Source organism: Globicephala melas, chromosome 15 (genome assembly GCF_963455315.2).
Source record: "Globicephala melas chromosome 15, mGloMel1.2, whole genome shotgun sequence".
NCBI lineage: Eukaryota > Metazoa > Chordata > Mammalia > Artiodactyla > Delphinidae > Globicephala > Globicephala melas.
In genome coordinates, this window is record NC_083328.1 from 50419158 (window position 1) to 50432807 (window position 13650).

At 39.7% G+C, this 13650-nt stretch overlaps 1 protein-coding gene across 1 annotated transcript in view; it reads left to right on the forward strand.

Moving 5' to 3' along the window:
• The window catches only part of PAK5 (p21 (RAC1) activated kinase 5), a 314862-nt gene that overhangs the window by 127433 nt on the left and 173779 nt on the right, over positions 1–13650 (forward strand). Inside the window, exon 2 of the mRNA XM_030872576.2 lies at positions 4826–4974. The gene's annotated coding sequence lies outside the window, so the exon portion shown is untranslated. The remainder of the gene's footprint in view (positions 1–4825; positions 4975–13650) is intronic.

A 13650-nucleotide genomic window follows, 5' to 3' on the forward strand; every position in this document is an offset into this window, starting at 1 on the left:
GATTTTTGCATCTATATTCATCAGTGATATTGGTCTGTAATTTTCTTTTTTTGTAGTATCTTTGTCTGGTTTTGGTATCAGGGTGATGGTGGCCTCATAGAATGAGTTTGGGAGTTTTCCTTCCTCTGCAGTGTTTTGGAAGAGTTTGAGAAGGATGGGTGTTAGCTCTTCTCTAAATGTTTGATAGAATTCACCTGTGAAGCCATCTGGTCCTGGACTTTTGTTTGTTGGAAGATTTTTCATCACAGTTTCAATTTCATTACTTTTGATTGGTCTGTTCATATTTTCTGTTTCTTCCTGGTTGAGTCTTGGAAGGTTATACCTTTCTAAGAATTTGTCCATTTCTTCCAGGTTGTCCATTTTATTGACATAGAGTTGCTTGTAGTAGTCTCTTAGGATGCTTTGTATTTCTGTGGTGTCTGTTGTAACTTCTCCTTTTTCATTTCTAACTTTATTGATTTGAGTCCTCTCCCTCTTTTTCTTGATGAGTCTGGCTAGTGGTTTATCAATTTTGTTTATCTTCTCAAAGAACCAGCTTTTAGTTTTATTGATCTTTGCTATTGTTTTCTTTGTTTCTATTTCATTTATTTCTGCTCTGATCTTTATGATTTCTTTCCTTCTGCTAACTTTAGGTTTTGTTTGTTCTTCTTTCTCTAGTTCCTGTAGTTGTAAGGTTAGATTGTTTATTTGAGATTTTTCTTGTTTCTTGAGATAGGCTTGCATAGATATAAACTTCCCTCTTAGAACTGCTTTTGCTGCATCCCATAGGTTTTGGATCATCGTGTTTTCATTGTCATTTGTCTCTAGGTATTTTTTGATTTCCTCTTTGATTTCTTCAGTGATCTCTTGGTTATTTAGTAATGTATTGTTTAGCTCCATGTGTTTTTTTTTTTTTTTTTACGTTTTTTTCCCTGTAATTCATTTCTAATCTCATAGCATTGTGGTCAGAAAAGATGCTTGATATGATTTCAGTTTTCTTAAATTTACTGATGCTTGATTTGTGACCCACGATGTGATCTATCCTGGAGAATGTTCCTTGTGCATTTGAGAAGAAAGTGTAATCTGCTGTTTTCGGATGGAACGTCCTATAAATATCAATGAAATCTATCTGGCCTATTGTGTCATTTAAAGCTTCTGTTTCCTTATTTATTTTCATTTTGGATGATCTGTCCATTGGTGTAAGTGAGGTGTTAAAGTCCCCCACTATTATTGTGTTACTGTCTATTTCCTCTTTTATAGCTGTTAGCAGTTGCCTTATGTATTGTGGTGCTCCTATGTTGGGTGCATATATATTTATAATTGTTATATCTTCTTCTTGGATTGATCCCTTGATTATTATGTAGTGTCCTTCCTTGTCTCTTGTAACATTGTTTATTTTAAAGTCTATTTTATCTGATATGAGTATTGCTACTCCAGCTTGCTTTTGATTTCCATTTGCATGGAATATCTTTTTCCATCCCCTCACTTTCAGTCTGTATGTGTCCCTAGGTCTGAAGTGGGTCTCTTGTAGACAGCATATATATGGGTCTTGTTTTTGTATCCATTCAGCAAGTCTGTGTCTTTTGGTTGGAGCAATTAATCCACTCACGTTTAACGTAATTATAGATATGTATGTTCCTATTACCATTTTCTTAATTGTTTTGGGTTTGTATTTGTAGGTTCTTTTCTTCTCTTGTGTTTCCCACTTAGTGATGTTCCTTTAGCATTTGTTGTAGAGCTGGTTTGCTGGTGCTGAATTCTCTTAGCTTTTGCTTGTCTGTAAAGCTTTTGATTTCTCCATTGAATCTGAATGAGATCCTTGCCGGGTAGAGTAATCTTGGTTATAGTTTCTTCCCTTTCATCACTTTAAGTATATCATGCCACTCCCTTCTGGCTTGTAGATTTTCTGTTGAGAAATCAGCTGTTAGCCTTATGGGAGTTCCATTGTATGTTATTTGTCGTTTTTCCCTTGCTACTTTCAATAATTTTTCTTTGTCTTTAATTTTTGCCAATTTGATTACTATGTGTCTCATCATGTTTCTCCTTGGGTTTATCCTGTACAGGACTCGCTGTGCTTCCTGGACTTGGGTGGCTATTTTCTTTCCCATGTTAGGGAAGTTTTTTACTATAATCCCTTCAAATATTTTCTCTGGTCCTTTCTCTCTCTCATCTCCTTCTGGGACCCCTAAAATGCGAATGTTGTTGCATGTAATGTTGTCCCAGAGGTCTCTTAGGCTGTCTTCATTTCTTTTCATTCTTTTTTCTTTATTCTGTTCCACAGCAGTGAATTCCACTATTTTGTTTTCCAGGTCACTTATCCGTTCTTCTGCCTCAGTTATTCTGCTATTGATTCCTTCTAGTGTAGTTTTCATTTCAGTTATTGTATTGTTCATCTCTGTTTGTTTGTTCTTTAATTTTTCTAGGTATTTTTAAAACATTTCTTGCATCTTCTTGATCTTTGCCTCCATCCTTTTTCCAAGGTCCTGAATCATCTTCACTATCATTATTCTGAATTCTTTTTCTGGAGTGTTGCCTATCTCCACTTCATTTAGTTGTTTTTCTGGAGTTTTATCTTGTTCCTTCATCTGGTACATAGCCCTCTGCCTTTTCATCTTGTCTGTCTTGCTGTGAATGTGGTTTTTGTTCCACAGGCTACAGGATTGTAGTTCTTCTTGCTTCTGCTGTCTGCTGTCTGGTGGATGAGGCTATCTAAGAGGCTTGATGGGAGGGAGTGGTGGTGGGTAGAGCTGAGTGTTGCTCTGGTGGGCAGAGCTCAGTAAAACTTTAATCCACTTGACTGTTGATGGGTGGGGCTAGGTTCCCTCCCTGTTGGTTGGTTGGCCTGAGGCAACCCAGCACTGGAGCCTAGCTGGGCTCTTTGGTGGGGCTAACGAGTGACTCTGGGAGGTCTCATGCCAAGGAGTACTTCCCAGAACTTCTGCTTCCAGTGTCCTTGTCACCACGGTGAGCCATAACCACCCCTGCCCCCGGCCTCTGCAGGAAACCCTCCAATACTAGCAGGTAGGTCTGGTTCAGTCTCCCCTGGGGTCACTGCTCCTTCCCCTGGGTCCCGATGCACACACTACTTTGTGTTTGCCCTCCGAGAGTGGAGTCTCTGTTTTTCCTGGTCCTGTCAAAGTCTTGCAATCAATTCTCACTAAGCTTCAAGGTCTGATTCTCTAGGAATTCCTCCTCCCATTGCCAGACCCCCAGGTTGGGAAGCCTGATGTGGGGCTCAGAATCTTCACTCTGGTGGGTGGACTTCTGTGGTATAAGTGTTCTCCAGTCTGTGAGTTACCCACCCACCAGTTATAGGATTTGATTTTACTGTGATTGCACCCATCCTACCATCTCATTGTGGCTTCTCCTTTGTCTTTGGATGTGGGGTATCTTTTTTGGTGAGTTCCAGTTTCTTCCTGTTGTTGATTGTCCAGCAGCTAGTTGTGATTCTGGTGTTCTCGCAAGAGGGAGTGAGAGCATGTCCTTTTACTCCGCCATCTTGGTTCCTCTCCTCCTAAGGAAGTCTTAAATGTCCTTCAAGTGCATTAGAAAGTAGATACTTAACATATGATACCTGCGTTGTTTATGTCACAGATAACTGGCATTTTTACAGAAAATATAAGTCTCTACAGTGTGTACATTGTGTACTTACAGTTAACTGATGAGTATAATGAAATAAAAGCAGGTATTTCTTCTTATAATCCCAGGAGAAAAATGGAACCATCTTCTGGGAGAAGTTTGGGTTGTGCCATCATGGATAGGGTAGACTATTAACCTATAATTATCTTCAAGGAAATTTTCTTTGGACTTGTCTGAACATAGGATGAACAGTGAGTAATGTTGGGCAGACGAAAAGAACTAGGCTCTGGAATTTGTCCTTTTCAAAGGATAGGAGAGAATAACTGTTTTCAGTTTCTGGATCTTTCATGAAGCATATGAAATCTGTATTAGTCCCTTTCTACCCTGTCAGTAGTATTTATTTTTTACTCATTTAAATGGCAGTGCATATAATTCAGCAATGTGTATTGAGTCCGTCCTCCTTATTCATGGATTTTGTATTTTCAAGCTCACCTTCTTATGCTTTTTGCATTTCTGTGCTTTTTGTTGGTGATTTTGCTGTTGGAAATGGCTCCCCAGTGTAGTACTGAAGTACTGCCTAGTGTTCCTAAGTGTAAGAAGGCTGTGATGTACCTTACAGAGAAAATGCATGTCTTGGGGAAGCTTCATTCAGGCATGAGTTACAGTGCTCTTGGCTGTGGGTTGAATGTTAACAAATGAACAATGTATACTAAATGAGGTGTCTTTAAATGGAAACACACATAGAACCATACAGTAAGTTTGTGTATTGATTGATTGGTGCAAGTGTTGGGGCCAGAAACTAGCAGAAACCTAATCCTGTATTTCCTCTTAGAACAATGGTTCAGCATCACTAATTTAGTGTTGGTGGCAACTATATAGAACATAACTACTACAAGTAATGAGAATCAACTGTATTAAACCTGTTTAATAACTAGTTAGTGGATGAGGCCCTAGAGATTCACAGGCCATAGGCACAGTTCCTGTCCCCAGAGGGCTCACCATCGATGGGAGAGATGGACTCACAGTGGAATGATTAGAGAAAGTGCTGTGACAGACGCAGGCAGTGCTAAGGGGAACTTGACTTTGCCTGGAGCTGTCCAGGTAATAGCACGCAGATCAGTAAGTGCATGTCCGAGAAAAGGGTTGAAACAGAAAAGAAAAGACGTACAGCATGGAGAGACGTGAAGTAAATGAGGTTTTATGTTTATTTTTAAACAGAGCATAAGTTGGTGGGATTCTGACTCATGTTGGTACCATGTTGTTGCAGAAATACACTGTGGCAAAATGCTTCGACCTCTTGCCAAAATGAACACTGAGGAAAAATGAAGAACGGTGAAGAACGCCAACGAAAAGCTGCAGACCAGAAATAGCCACACTCCTCTGGAGTCTGATTCATCCACAGCCATCATAAAAAAGGTTCGGGAATAAATTACATTACGTTTTTTTCCCCTTTAAATTTTTATTTTAACTGATACAATGGTGAGAAGACAAAAAAAAGTACCTTTTTTATTCAACATATACTTATTGGGTGACTTCTACATGCTTGCATATTGTTCTAAGCAATTAAGGATACAATAGTGAACAAAAAAGACAGGGGTATGGCTTTGAAGGAGCTGACATTCTAGTGGGAGGAGGAAAGTAAGTAGAATAGGCCCTCTGTATTCTCGGGTTCTGCATCCTCATTGAATCCTTGGATGGGGAACCCAGGATACAGAGGGCCAACTTTACTGTGCCATTTTATATAAGGGACTTGAGCATCCATGGATTTTGGTATCCACAGGGGTCCTGGAACTAATCACCCCCGGACACCAAGGGATGATTGTAAATCAATGCAAAGGAAACTGGCAGCCATTTATAATGTTTATAAACATGATAAACATGTTAATGAGGTACAGAATGAATAAAGGGCTACTTCCGTTTGAGTGTCAGAGCAGAACACTCAGAGAATTTTTAGTTGAATGATGGAAAAGAGCCAGCATGGTAAAAGTTTGAAGATAGGACCTTGCATGTGCTGTGAACCAGGATCCAAACAGATATGTTCAAGGCTCGATTGGAAAGGAGGCCTTTATTGCTTTGAGAGGGTATTTGGAGAAGCATGATGTAGAGAAGAAGTCGGAGAGGCTTTAGACATGGAAAAGTATCTTGATTGTACTCCAACAAAGATAGAAGCCATTAGAGAGTTATTAGAGAAGTGAATTTATATTATATTTTTAAAAGGCCATCCTGCTTTATTTAACTAAGGGATAGGGGGCTCAGTAATAGTGGAAAACAGGGTACCGTCACCTAGGCGAGAGATGATGATGAGTTGGCTTAGGGACCTGGCATGGGGGATAGATGGATTTAAAATAGATTTTGGATCTCCTTCAACCAGATGAAACTAGATAATCACCAATGCTCTTTATGAATCCCCAAACATAATTCTAATTGTCATATGTAAGGTATGCTGTCATTTGTGTTTTAATGTACAGTAGTCAACTGGTAATTTTTTTGCTGTTTCAAAGAACAGCTTATGATGTATATATTTGCAGCTTCTGAAACTGAGAGGGGGTTGATGTCACACTGTGAAAAGACATAAAATTCTGCCCTGAAATCTCATGATCAAGGCAGGTTATCTTGCAACACTTTGAGACTTGAGCCTTCCAGACGTTTTTGCAACAACTCTCTTCCTTGCTGCATGGTTTCTGACTTCTGAGAACAGTGTTACATGAGCCACAGAGAGGTAGCTCATGTGAAGGGTACCCTTCTGGATAATGAGTTTTTAAAGGACTAGTAGCTTAGGTTAGTCAAGCATAACTCGAAGACTAAAACTTTCATACTGGATTATTCCTAGGTGGAACACTAAAGGAAAAATGAAAATACTACTTAAAATTGGTGTTTTAAGAATACAAGAATATGTAAGGGATTAATTTCCAAAATATACAAACAGCTCCTACAGTTCAATATCAAAATAACAAACAACCCAATTAAAAAACGGGCAGAAGACCTAAACAGACATTTCTCTGTAGAAGACATACAGATGGCCAACAGGCACATGAAAAGATGCTCAACATCGTTAATTATTAGAGAAATGCAAATCAAAACTACAATGAGGTACCACCTCATACCAGTCAGAATGGCCATCATCAAAAAGTCTATAAATAGTAAATGCTGGAGAGGGTGTGGAGAAAAGGGAACCCTCCTACACTGCTGGCAGGAATGTAAATTGATACAGCCACTATGGAAAACAGTATGGAGGTTCCTTAAAAAACTAAAAATAGAACTACCATATGATCCTGAAATTCCGCTCCTGGGCATATATCCGGAGAAAACCATAATTCAAAAAGATACATGCAACCCAATATTCATTGCAGCACTATTTACAATAGCCAAGACATGGAAACAACCTAAATGTCCATCGACAGATTAATGGGTAAAGAAGATGTGATATATATATACAATGGATATTACTCAGCCATAAAAGAAAGAAATATTTCCATTGGCAGCAACATGGATGGACCTAAAGATTATCATACTAAGTGAAGTAAGTCAGACAGAAAAAGGCAAATATCATATGATATCACTTATATATGGAATCTAAAAAAATAATAGAAGTGAACTTATTTACAAAATAGAAATAGACTCACAGACAGAAAACAAACTTATGGTTTACCAATGGGGGAAGGAGGGGGAGAGGGATAAATTAGGAGTTTGGGATTAACAGATACATACTACTATATATAAAATAGATAAACAGCAAGGACCTACTATATAACACAGGCAACTATATTCAATATCTTGTAATAACCTATAATGGAAAAGAATCTGAAAAAGAATATATATATAATATACACACATATATGCATGTATGTATAACTGAATCATTTTGCTGTACACCTGAAACATTGTAAATCAACTATACTTCAGTTTAAAAAAAAAAAGATAGGAATATGTGGATTCAAGCAATGTTTGCCAGAGAAACTAATGCTCCTCACAGACGGGGCTTCATGTGTTGGAGTGTGTGACCATTGAGCAAAGCTCACAGGGGCTTGGTGGGAGGAAAAGGAATTATGCAGTGACCTTGGCAGGTGGGTCCAAGATTTCAAGCCCACAGCCACTGTTGGAGCATGGACCGACTTCAAGTCTGTGTTTGGAAGGGTTTTCATGAAATGGAAACCCAGCCAAACGGCGCTTTAAGAGCTCAGCAAAGTACTGAGCCCAGCTTTCCAAGAATCATAACTTTTGGAAACAGTTCTAAATTTGTGTGCTGTAGACCCTTCCTTCCTTCACTCCAAACCCCTATCAAAAAGCTTTAGTTGTCAGAAAAGAGCCTCAGTGCAGCAGTTATATAGTGTCAGATAATTGTAAAGACTCTTGAGATGCCACAAAGTATACACATAAAAGCAAAGAATAGGGGCCAGCAGGAGAAAGCAAGCTCAGCAAACATCTGAGAGGACTGAGACTTCCAGGTACAGCCCCCACTCCATCACACAGGGTGTACTTTGTCTTCTGATCATGAACCACCAAGATACATGTGTCTCAGAAGAGCCAAGGCTCAAACTCACTGAGGGGTATTTTATATTCCACAACTCAGGTAGCCAAAAGCAGACTTTGCAAACAGGTAAACAGGTGCAAACCATCAATCCGTACAGTTTCAAGAAACAGTATAGATAAGCTGGTACAGGATGCCTGGGGTGGGTTTCGACTTTTAACAGCACATTAAAAATCACTAGCTAATGCATTTCACCTCTGTCTTGGCCAAGCATCAATATCATGGTTTCAGGTGCCCTTCAAGATGAGCACAGAGTTACCCAAGATTAACTACAAGTTAACTCTGTCCTCATATACTCAGAGAATTGAGCTATGATGAAAACATCCAAGAAGACTAAAGATGGCACACCAAATTCTGTGCTTGTTTTTGTCATCACTGGGCTGGATACAACTCTTTGATTAGCTGGAGAGATCATTAAAAGGCTAGGCTTTCAAGTGGAATTCAGAATTCCTGGAAGAAGTGGTTAGATTCTGAAGCAATAAGGGTAAAATAAAACTAAGAGTAATATTGTTTTAAGTTGATTTCCCTAGAATCAGACGGTGATTCTAAATTTGGATACTGGTGTGTGTTCGGGGGTGATGCTAGTATACCTTTGTAGGGGAGTAGAGATGTGAGATGGGGAAGAGAAGAAATAAAAGGTGCTTTATCACTGCTGTGACCAAGGCACACAATCTCACTAGGTAATTCTGGGATATAGTATAGAACCTACCTTGGATTTATCCTAACCAAGGGCAAGAAAATTGGGATACATAGCCACCTTCTTCCATCTTCCATGGTTGAGGGCTGCTCCTCTGGGTGGGAGTGAGGGGTGTTAACTCCCTGGCATTTGTGGCCTGCAATGTATGTGGACCAAGGAAGCCCTCAGGCAAAGAGTTCCAGGTGTTTCCATTGGAAGCCACTATCAGATCAGCATGCATAGAAATGATGATGCCAAGGGGTTATGGATGGAGCATCTACAGTTTCTCCTGCAAGACGTGACAACAGTGATGACGATCATGATCCTATTAACAGATCATAGATCATATTAATTAATCATATTTGCTGAGTAACTCTAAGCCATGTACTATATACTCAATGCTTTATGAACATTTTATCATTTAATTCTTATTTGTTGAGCACTCACGCTGTGCCAGGTTGGGGGCAGAGGGAATATATATCTTATCACCACAATCCTGCAGCATATACATTATTCTAGCTTTCAGTTTATACATGGGCAGATAAAGTTGAGTGAGGTTAACCAAAATCTCTGGAGTAACACATAGGAAACAGAGTTGGGATTCAAATTCTGGTTTGTCTGCCTCCAAAACAATCCCTTGACCGTCATTATAATCCTTAATTAATTAATTAATCATTGATGTTTTTCTGACACACATTTATTGAAAAGTTGGCAGGTGCTATTAGGTTTGGGGATACAAAATAAAAATTGCTCCTGTTTTCAAAGAGCTGGAACATTTGTGGAAGAGAAACACAAGAAACTATGTAGTGATATAAGGGGCTTTGATGTAAGTATGTTGCAGCTATTAAATAGGATCAAGAAGGAATATACAATGTTGCCACATAACAAATAACTCCATAACTCAGTAGCTTAAGACAATAAGCAGTATTATTGCTCACGAGTCTATGGTTGACTTGAGGAGTTCTGACCTGGGCTAGGTTTGATTGATCTCAGCTAGATTTTCTCACTTGTCTGCAATTAGCTGACTGGTTGGCTAGGGGTTGGATAGTCTGAGATGGCTTCATTCGCATTTCTGATAATTGATCGGTAGTAGCTGAGGCAACTCAGTTCTCCAGCAGGCTAGCCCAGGCTCGGTCATGTGGGCTGAGGAAGGTTTAAGAGAATGAATGAAAGTGTGCAAGGTTTCTTGAGGTCTAGGCTCAGAACAGTCACTTCTGCTTCATTATATAGACCAAAGCAAATCACAAAGCCAGCCCACATTTAAGGGGTGTGGAAATAGATCCCACCTCTTGGTGAGAAGGTCTTCAAAGTCACATACAGGAAGGGAGATTGCAATTTACCAAGAGCAGAAGCATCTAGATTGAAACATACAAGGCGAGTAGGTGTTCCTCAGCCAAAATAAAGAAGGAAGCAAATTTAGGAAAAAGATTGTAGTATGTGCTTAAAGACACACAAAAAGATATCCCATGATGCTGTCAGGCAATTTGGAAGTGAAGGCATACAGGGGTGAGGGCAAGAGAAGGGCCAAGAATTGCACACAGAAGGGAGCAAGATTAAAGACTAGAAATACGTAAAATGTACCAGAATTCAGGCAGATGAAAGTTAACTTGCAGGCAGAATAATAGGATTTGTATTTATTTCAAAGACAGAGAGGGAGGGAGAAAGGAAAAAGGAAGGAAGTACTTTGGTGATTGGAGAAAAAGGTGAGATTCAGAGTGGGCCTGAATGTAAGAAAATTGCAGTGTATAACTGTGTTTGTGGCTTCAGGGAGGTAATGCAATGATGCAGATTACGTGATAGAATCTCTTCCTGTGATGCACCTTCTGTAAGCATCTTCTTCCTAAGCAAAGTGAGTGGGTTTTAGTGGAAACTAATAAAGGATTTTTGGATTATGGTCCCAAACTGAAATTCCAAGGCTCTAGACTCTCCCAGGGTCAAGTTTCTGGGGCAGGTTAGGAACGTTTTTATAGAGAGATCTGTGCATGTGTGTTTCCACTGGGATGTGTGTGTGAAATGGTAATTTTCAGTTCATGGATTTCTTCACTCTGAGACTAGATGGTGTAAATTAAACAGCAGCCCGATTCTGCAGTGTTCCCTAAGCTTTTATTGTTCTCCTGGACCTGTGTTTTAAGTGTAGTGCTCTCCCAAGTGACCAGGTGCAGCCAATAGTAGGTGAGGCTTAACAGGCTGACATTAGCATCCCCAGCTCCTTGGAGGCAGAATGGGAATTTGACTGCAGAAATACATGCTGGCAAGACCCATGAATTGAGAGCCCGGGGCCAAAATGCCCACCCACCCTCATTGGCTTGGGAAATGTATTACATTCATTCTTCTCTCCCAGATACTGTTGTTAATCCTTTGTTCTCTATTTCTAAAAAAGTGAGATAAAGATGAATTTTTAAAAAGAGGTAAAATAAACAGAAAATAACATAGCCAAAAAGGAAATAAATAACACCATTAAAGCTGACAACAAAGATACAAAATCCAGTGAACACTCTCTGGGGATGTAATAACTGATTATTTTTCTTTGGGAAGAAGGGAGTCTCCCATTCCATTTCCTCATCTCCCCTCCAGAGGTAACCACTATGCTAAATTTGTCTACCATTCACCATTTTCTTGCTTAAGAAGAAACTGGACCAAACATGAATATATCTCTATGAAATGTTGTATTTTTGCTTCCTTTTGAGCTTTATAATAGTCTTATAGTCATATAGTCTACAGATTTGCTCAGTTTATCTAATGGTTGTTTCTAAGATTCATTCATATTGTTACATGTAGCTGTAGTTCATTTTCACAGCTAAAAAACATTACATTGTGCGAATGTTACAATTTATTCTCTTGTAGATTGACACTGCTATTATTTCCATTTTCTGCTATTATGAAAATGATATTGTGATCATTTTTATATATCTCCTGGTGCTTGTGCAAGAGCTGTTTAGCGTTATATACATAGGAATAGGTGGCTAGGATGTAAGATATACTGGTGACCAGTCATCCCAGTTTGCCTGGAACTGCGGAGTTTCCTAAGATACAGGCTTTACAGCGTTAAAACCAGGATTGGCATGAGTGGCCACCTTAAATATGTATGTGTTCAAATTTGCAACATGATACTAAACTCTTTCCCAAAGAGATGGTAGCAATTTACACTCCTGACCAGCACAGCAGTAAATGAGAATTCCCCTGGAGACCCAATCTCCCCATGCTTGGTGTTCTCAAGATATTAATTTTTGCCACTCAGTTGAGTGGCAAATGGTGTCTACCACGATTTGAGGTCCCTGTTTACTAATGAGCTTCAGATCTTTTCATGTTTTGCTCTCCATTTGTGTTTTCTCTTCTATGAAATGTCTTCCACATCTTTTTCCTGTTGGTTGTTTTGTCAGCCACACCTTAGGCACCTCTGCATATTCTCTTGGGTTTACCACCACCTGGAACAGGGTTTGTCACAGTAGCATTAATGATGTTTTGGGCTGAATAATTCTTGTTGGTGGGGGACTGTCCTGTGCATTGTAGTATGTTTAAGGTTATCCTTGGCCTCTACTCACAAGATGCCAATAGGTTCTCCCATTTGTGACGATAACAAAAATATCTCTAGACATAAAATATCTCTAGTCAAATGTAACCCTGGGGGACAAAATTGTACCTGGCTGAAAAGCACTGACCTATATCCTTAGTAGCTTGCTCCTGGGGGAGAGAGAAGTAGCAAGGCAGATAAATTCCCTCTCCATGTGTCTCTCTGGTGGCCTATTCCATGGCATATGTCCCTGTACAGCATGTTTAGAGATTTCTCATGTCCCTTAGCAGATGCATTTGCTGAGCTCCTGACTGTGTTTCTTCATGGTTTATGTGGTGGCCAGGACAGTAACATAGGACTTTGTCTTACTTCTTATCCTTCCCTGCCTCATTTCTTTTCTCCTTTCTCTCCTACCTTGGGATTCCATCTTCTGATCAAGGTATTAGTGCTTGTCCCTAGGAAACTGAACTAAAACAAGTGGTTGTAGAAAGGATACCCTGTGGATAGGATTTTGGAATTGGATCACTAACCTGTCTGAAAGCAACAGGGACCACATTTTTGTGTAGTAATTGGAGTGAAAATTAACCCTGGTATACAGCAGCATCACGATTATTTAAGCTTTCACCTGTAGTAAATTGAGACAAGACTTAGGTAGTGGTCAAGTGTTGAGATATCTAATAGCTACAACATGCAATGATAATTATACAGATTGTGGAATAAGGTGACTACTTTTTACCTGCCAAAAAAGTGTTAGGCTGAGGGTAGTTAATTGCCAACTTGCCAACTTAAGGAACATACTGAAGCCAGAAGGCATCTATGGGAGCTTTCAAGGAGGCTTATCTTTGGCCATTGTGATGAAATTCAGACCCAGGATCTGACTATTAAGTCAGCAGAGCTGTAAAGGAGACTAAATAGACAGCTTTGTAAAGTCTCCTATTTCACACTCAGGGCCCTGGCAAGGATTCTGAGACCTGGGATGAGTTCATTTGGGTGGATGAGTTTGAGAACCTTGAACTCCTGAATATCCCTAAACCATTTTGTAAGACAGGAGCAGTCCATTCTCCCTTGACGGAGAACAACCTTTCCCACCAAATGGCTGTACAGGGACATCCCCTGAAGCCTCCTAAGATGATTCTCATTCTTCTTAAGATCTTTCTCTGCCACTCCTCATTGCCTCCAAGCTGATAACTAGAGTATAGTCTCAGCAGAGAAGTACCAGCCTTTCTGCAGGAAGAAGTAGCATACCCACTGAAAAATTGAAGTACCTAACTGATATGCACTCTCAGAACCAAGGAAACCCACACAAAAGCAAACTTTGAGTGTATGGTGGGGAGGGTGAAACCCACATGGAGCTGGAACAGGGAGGATTTATTGATA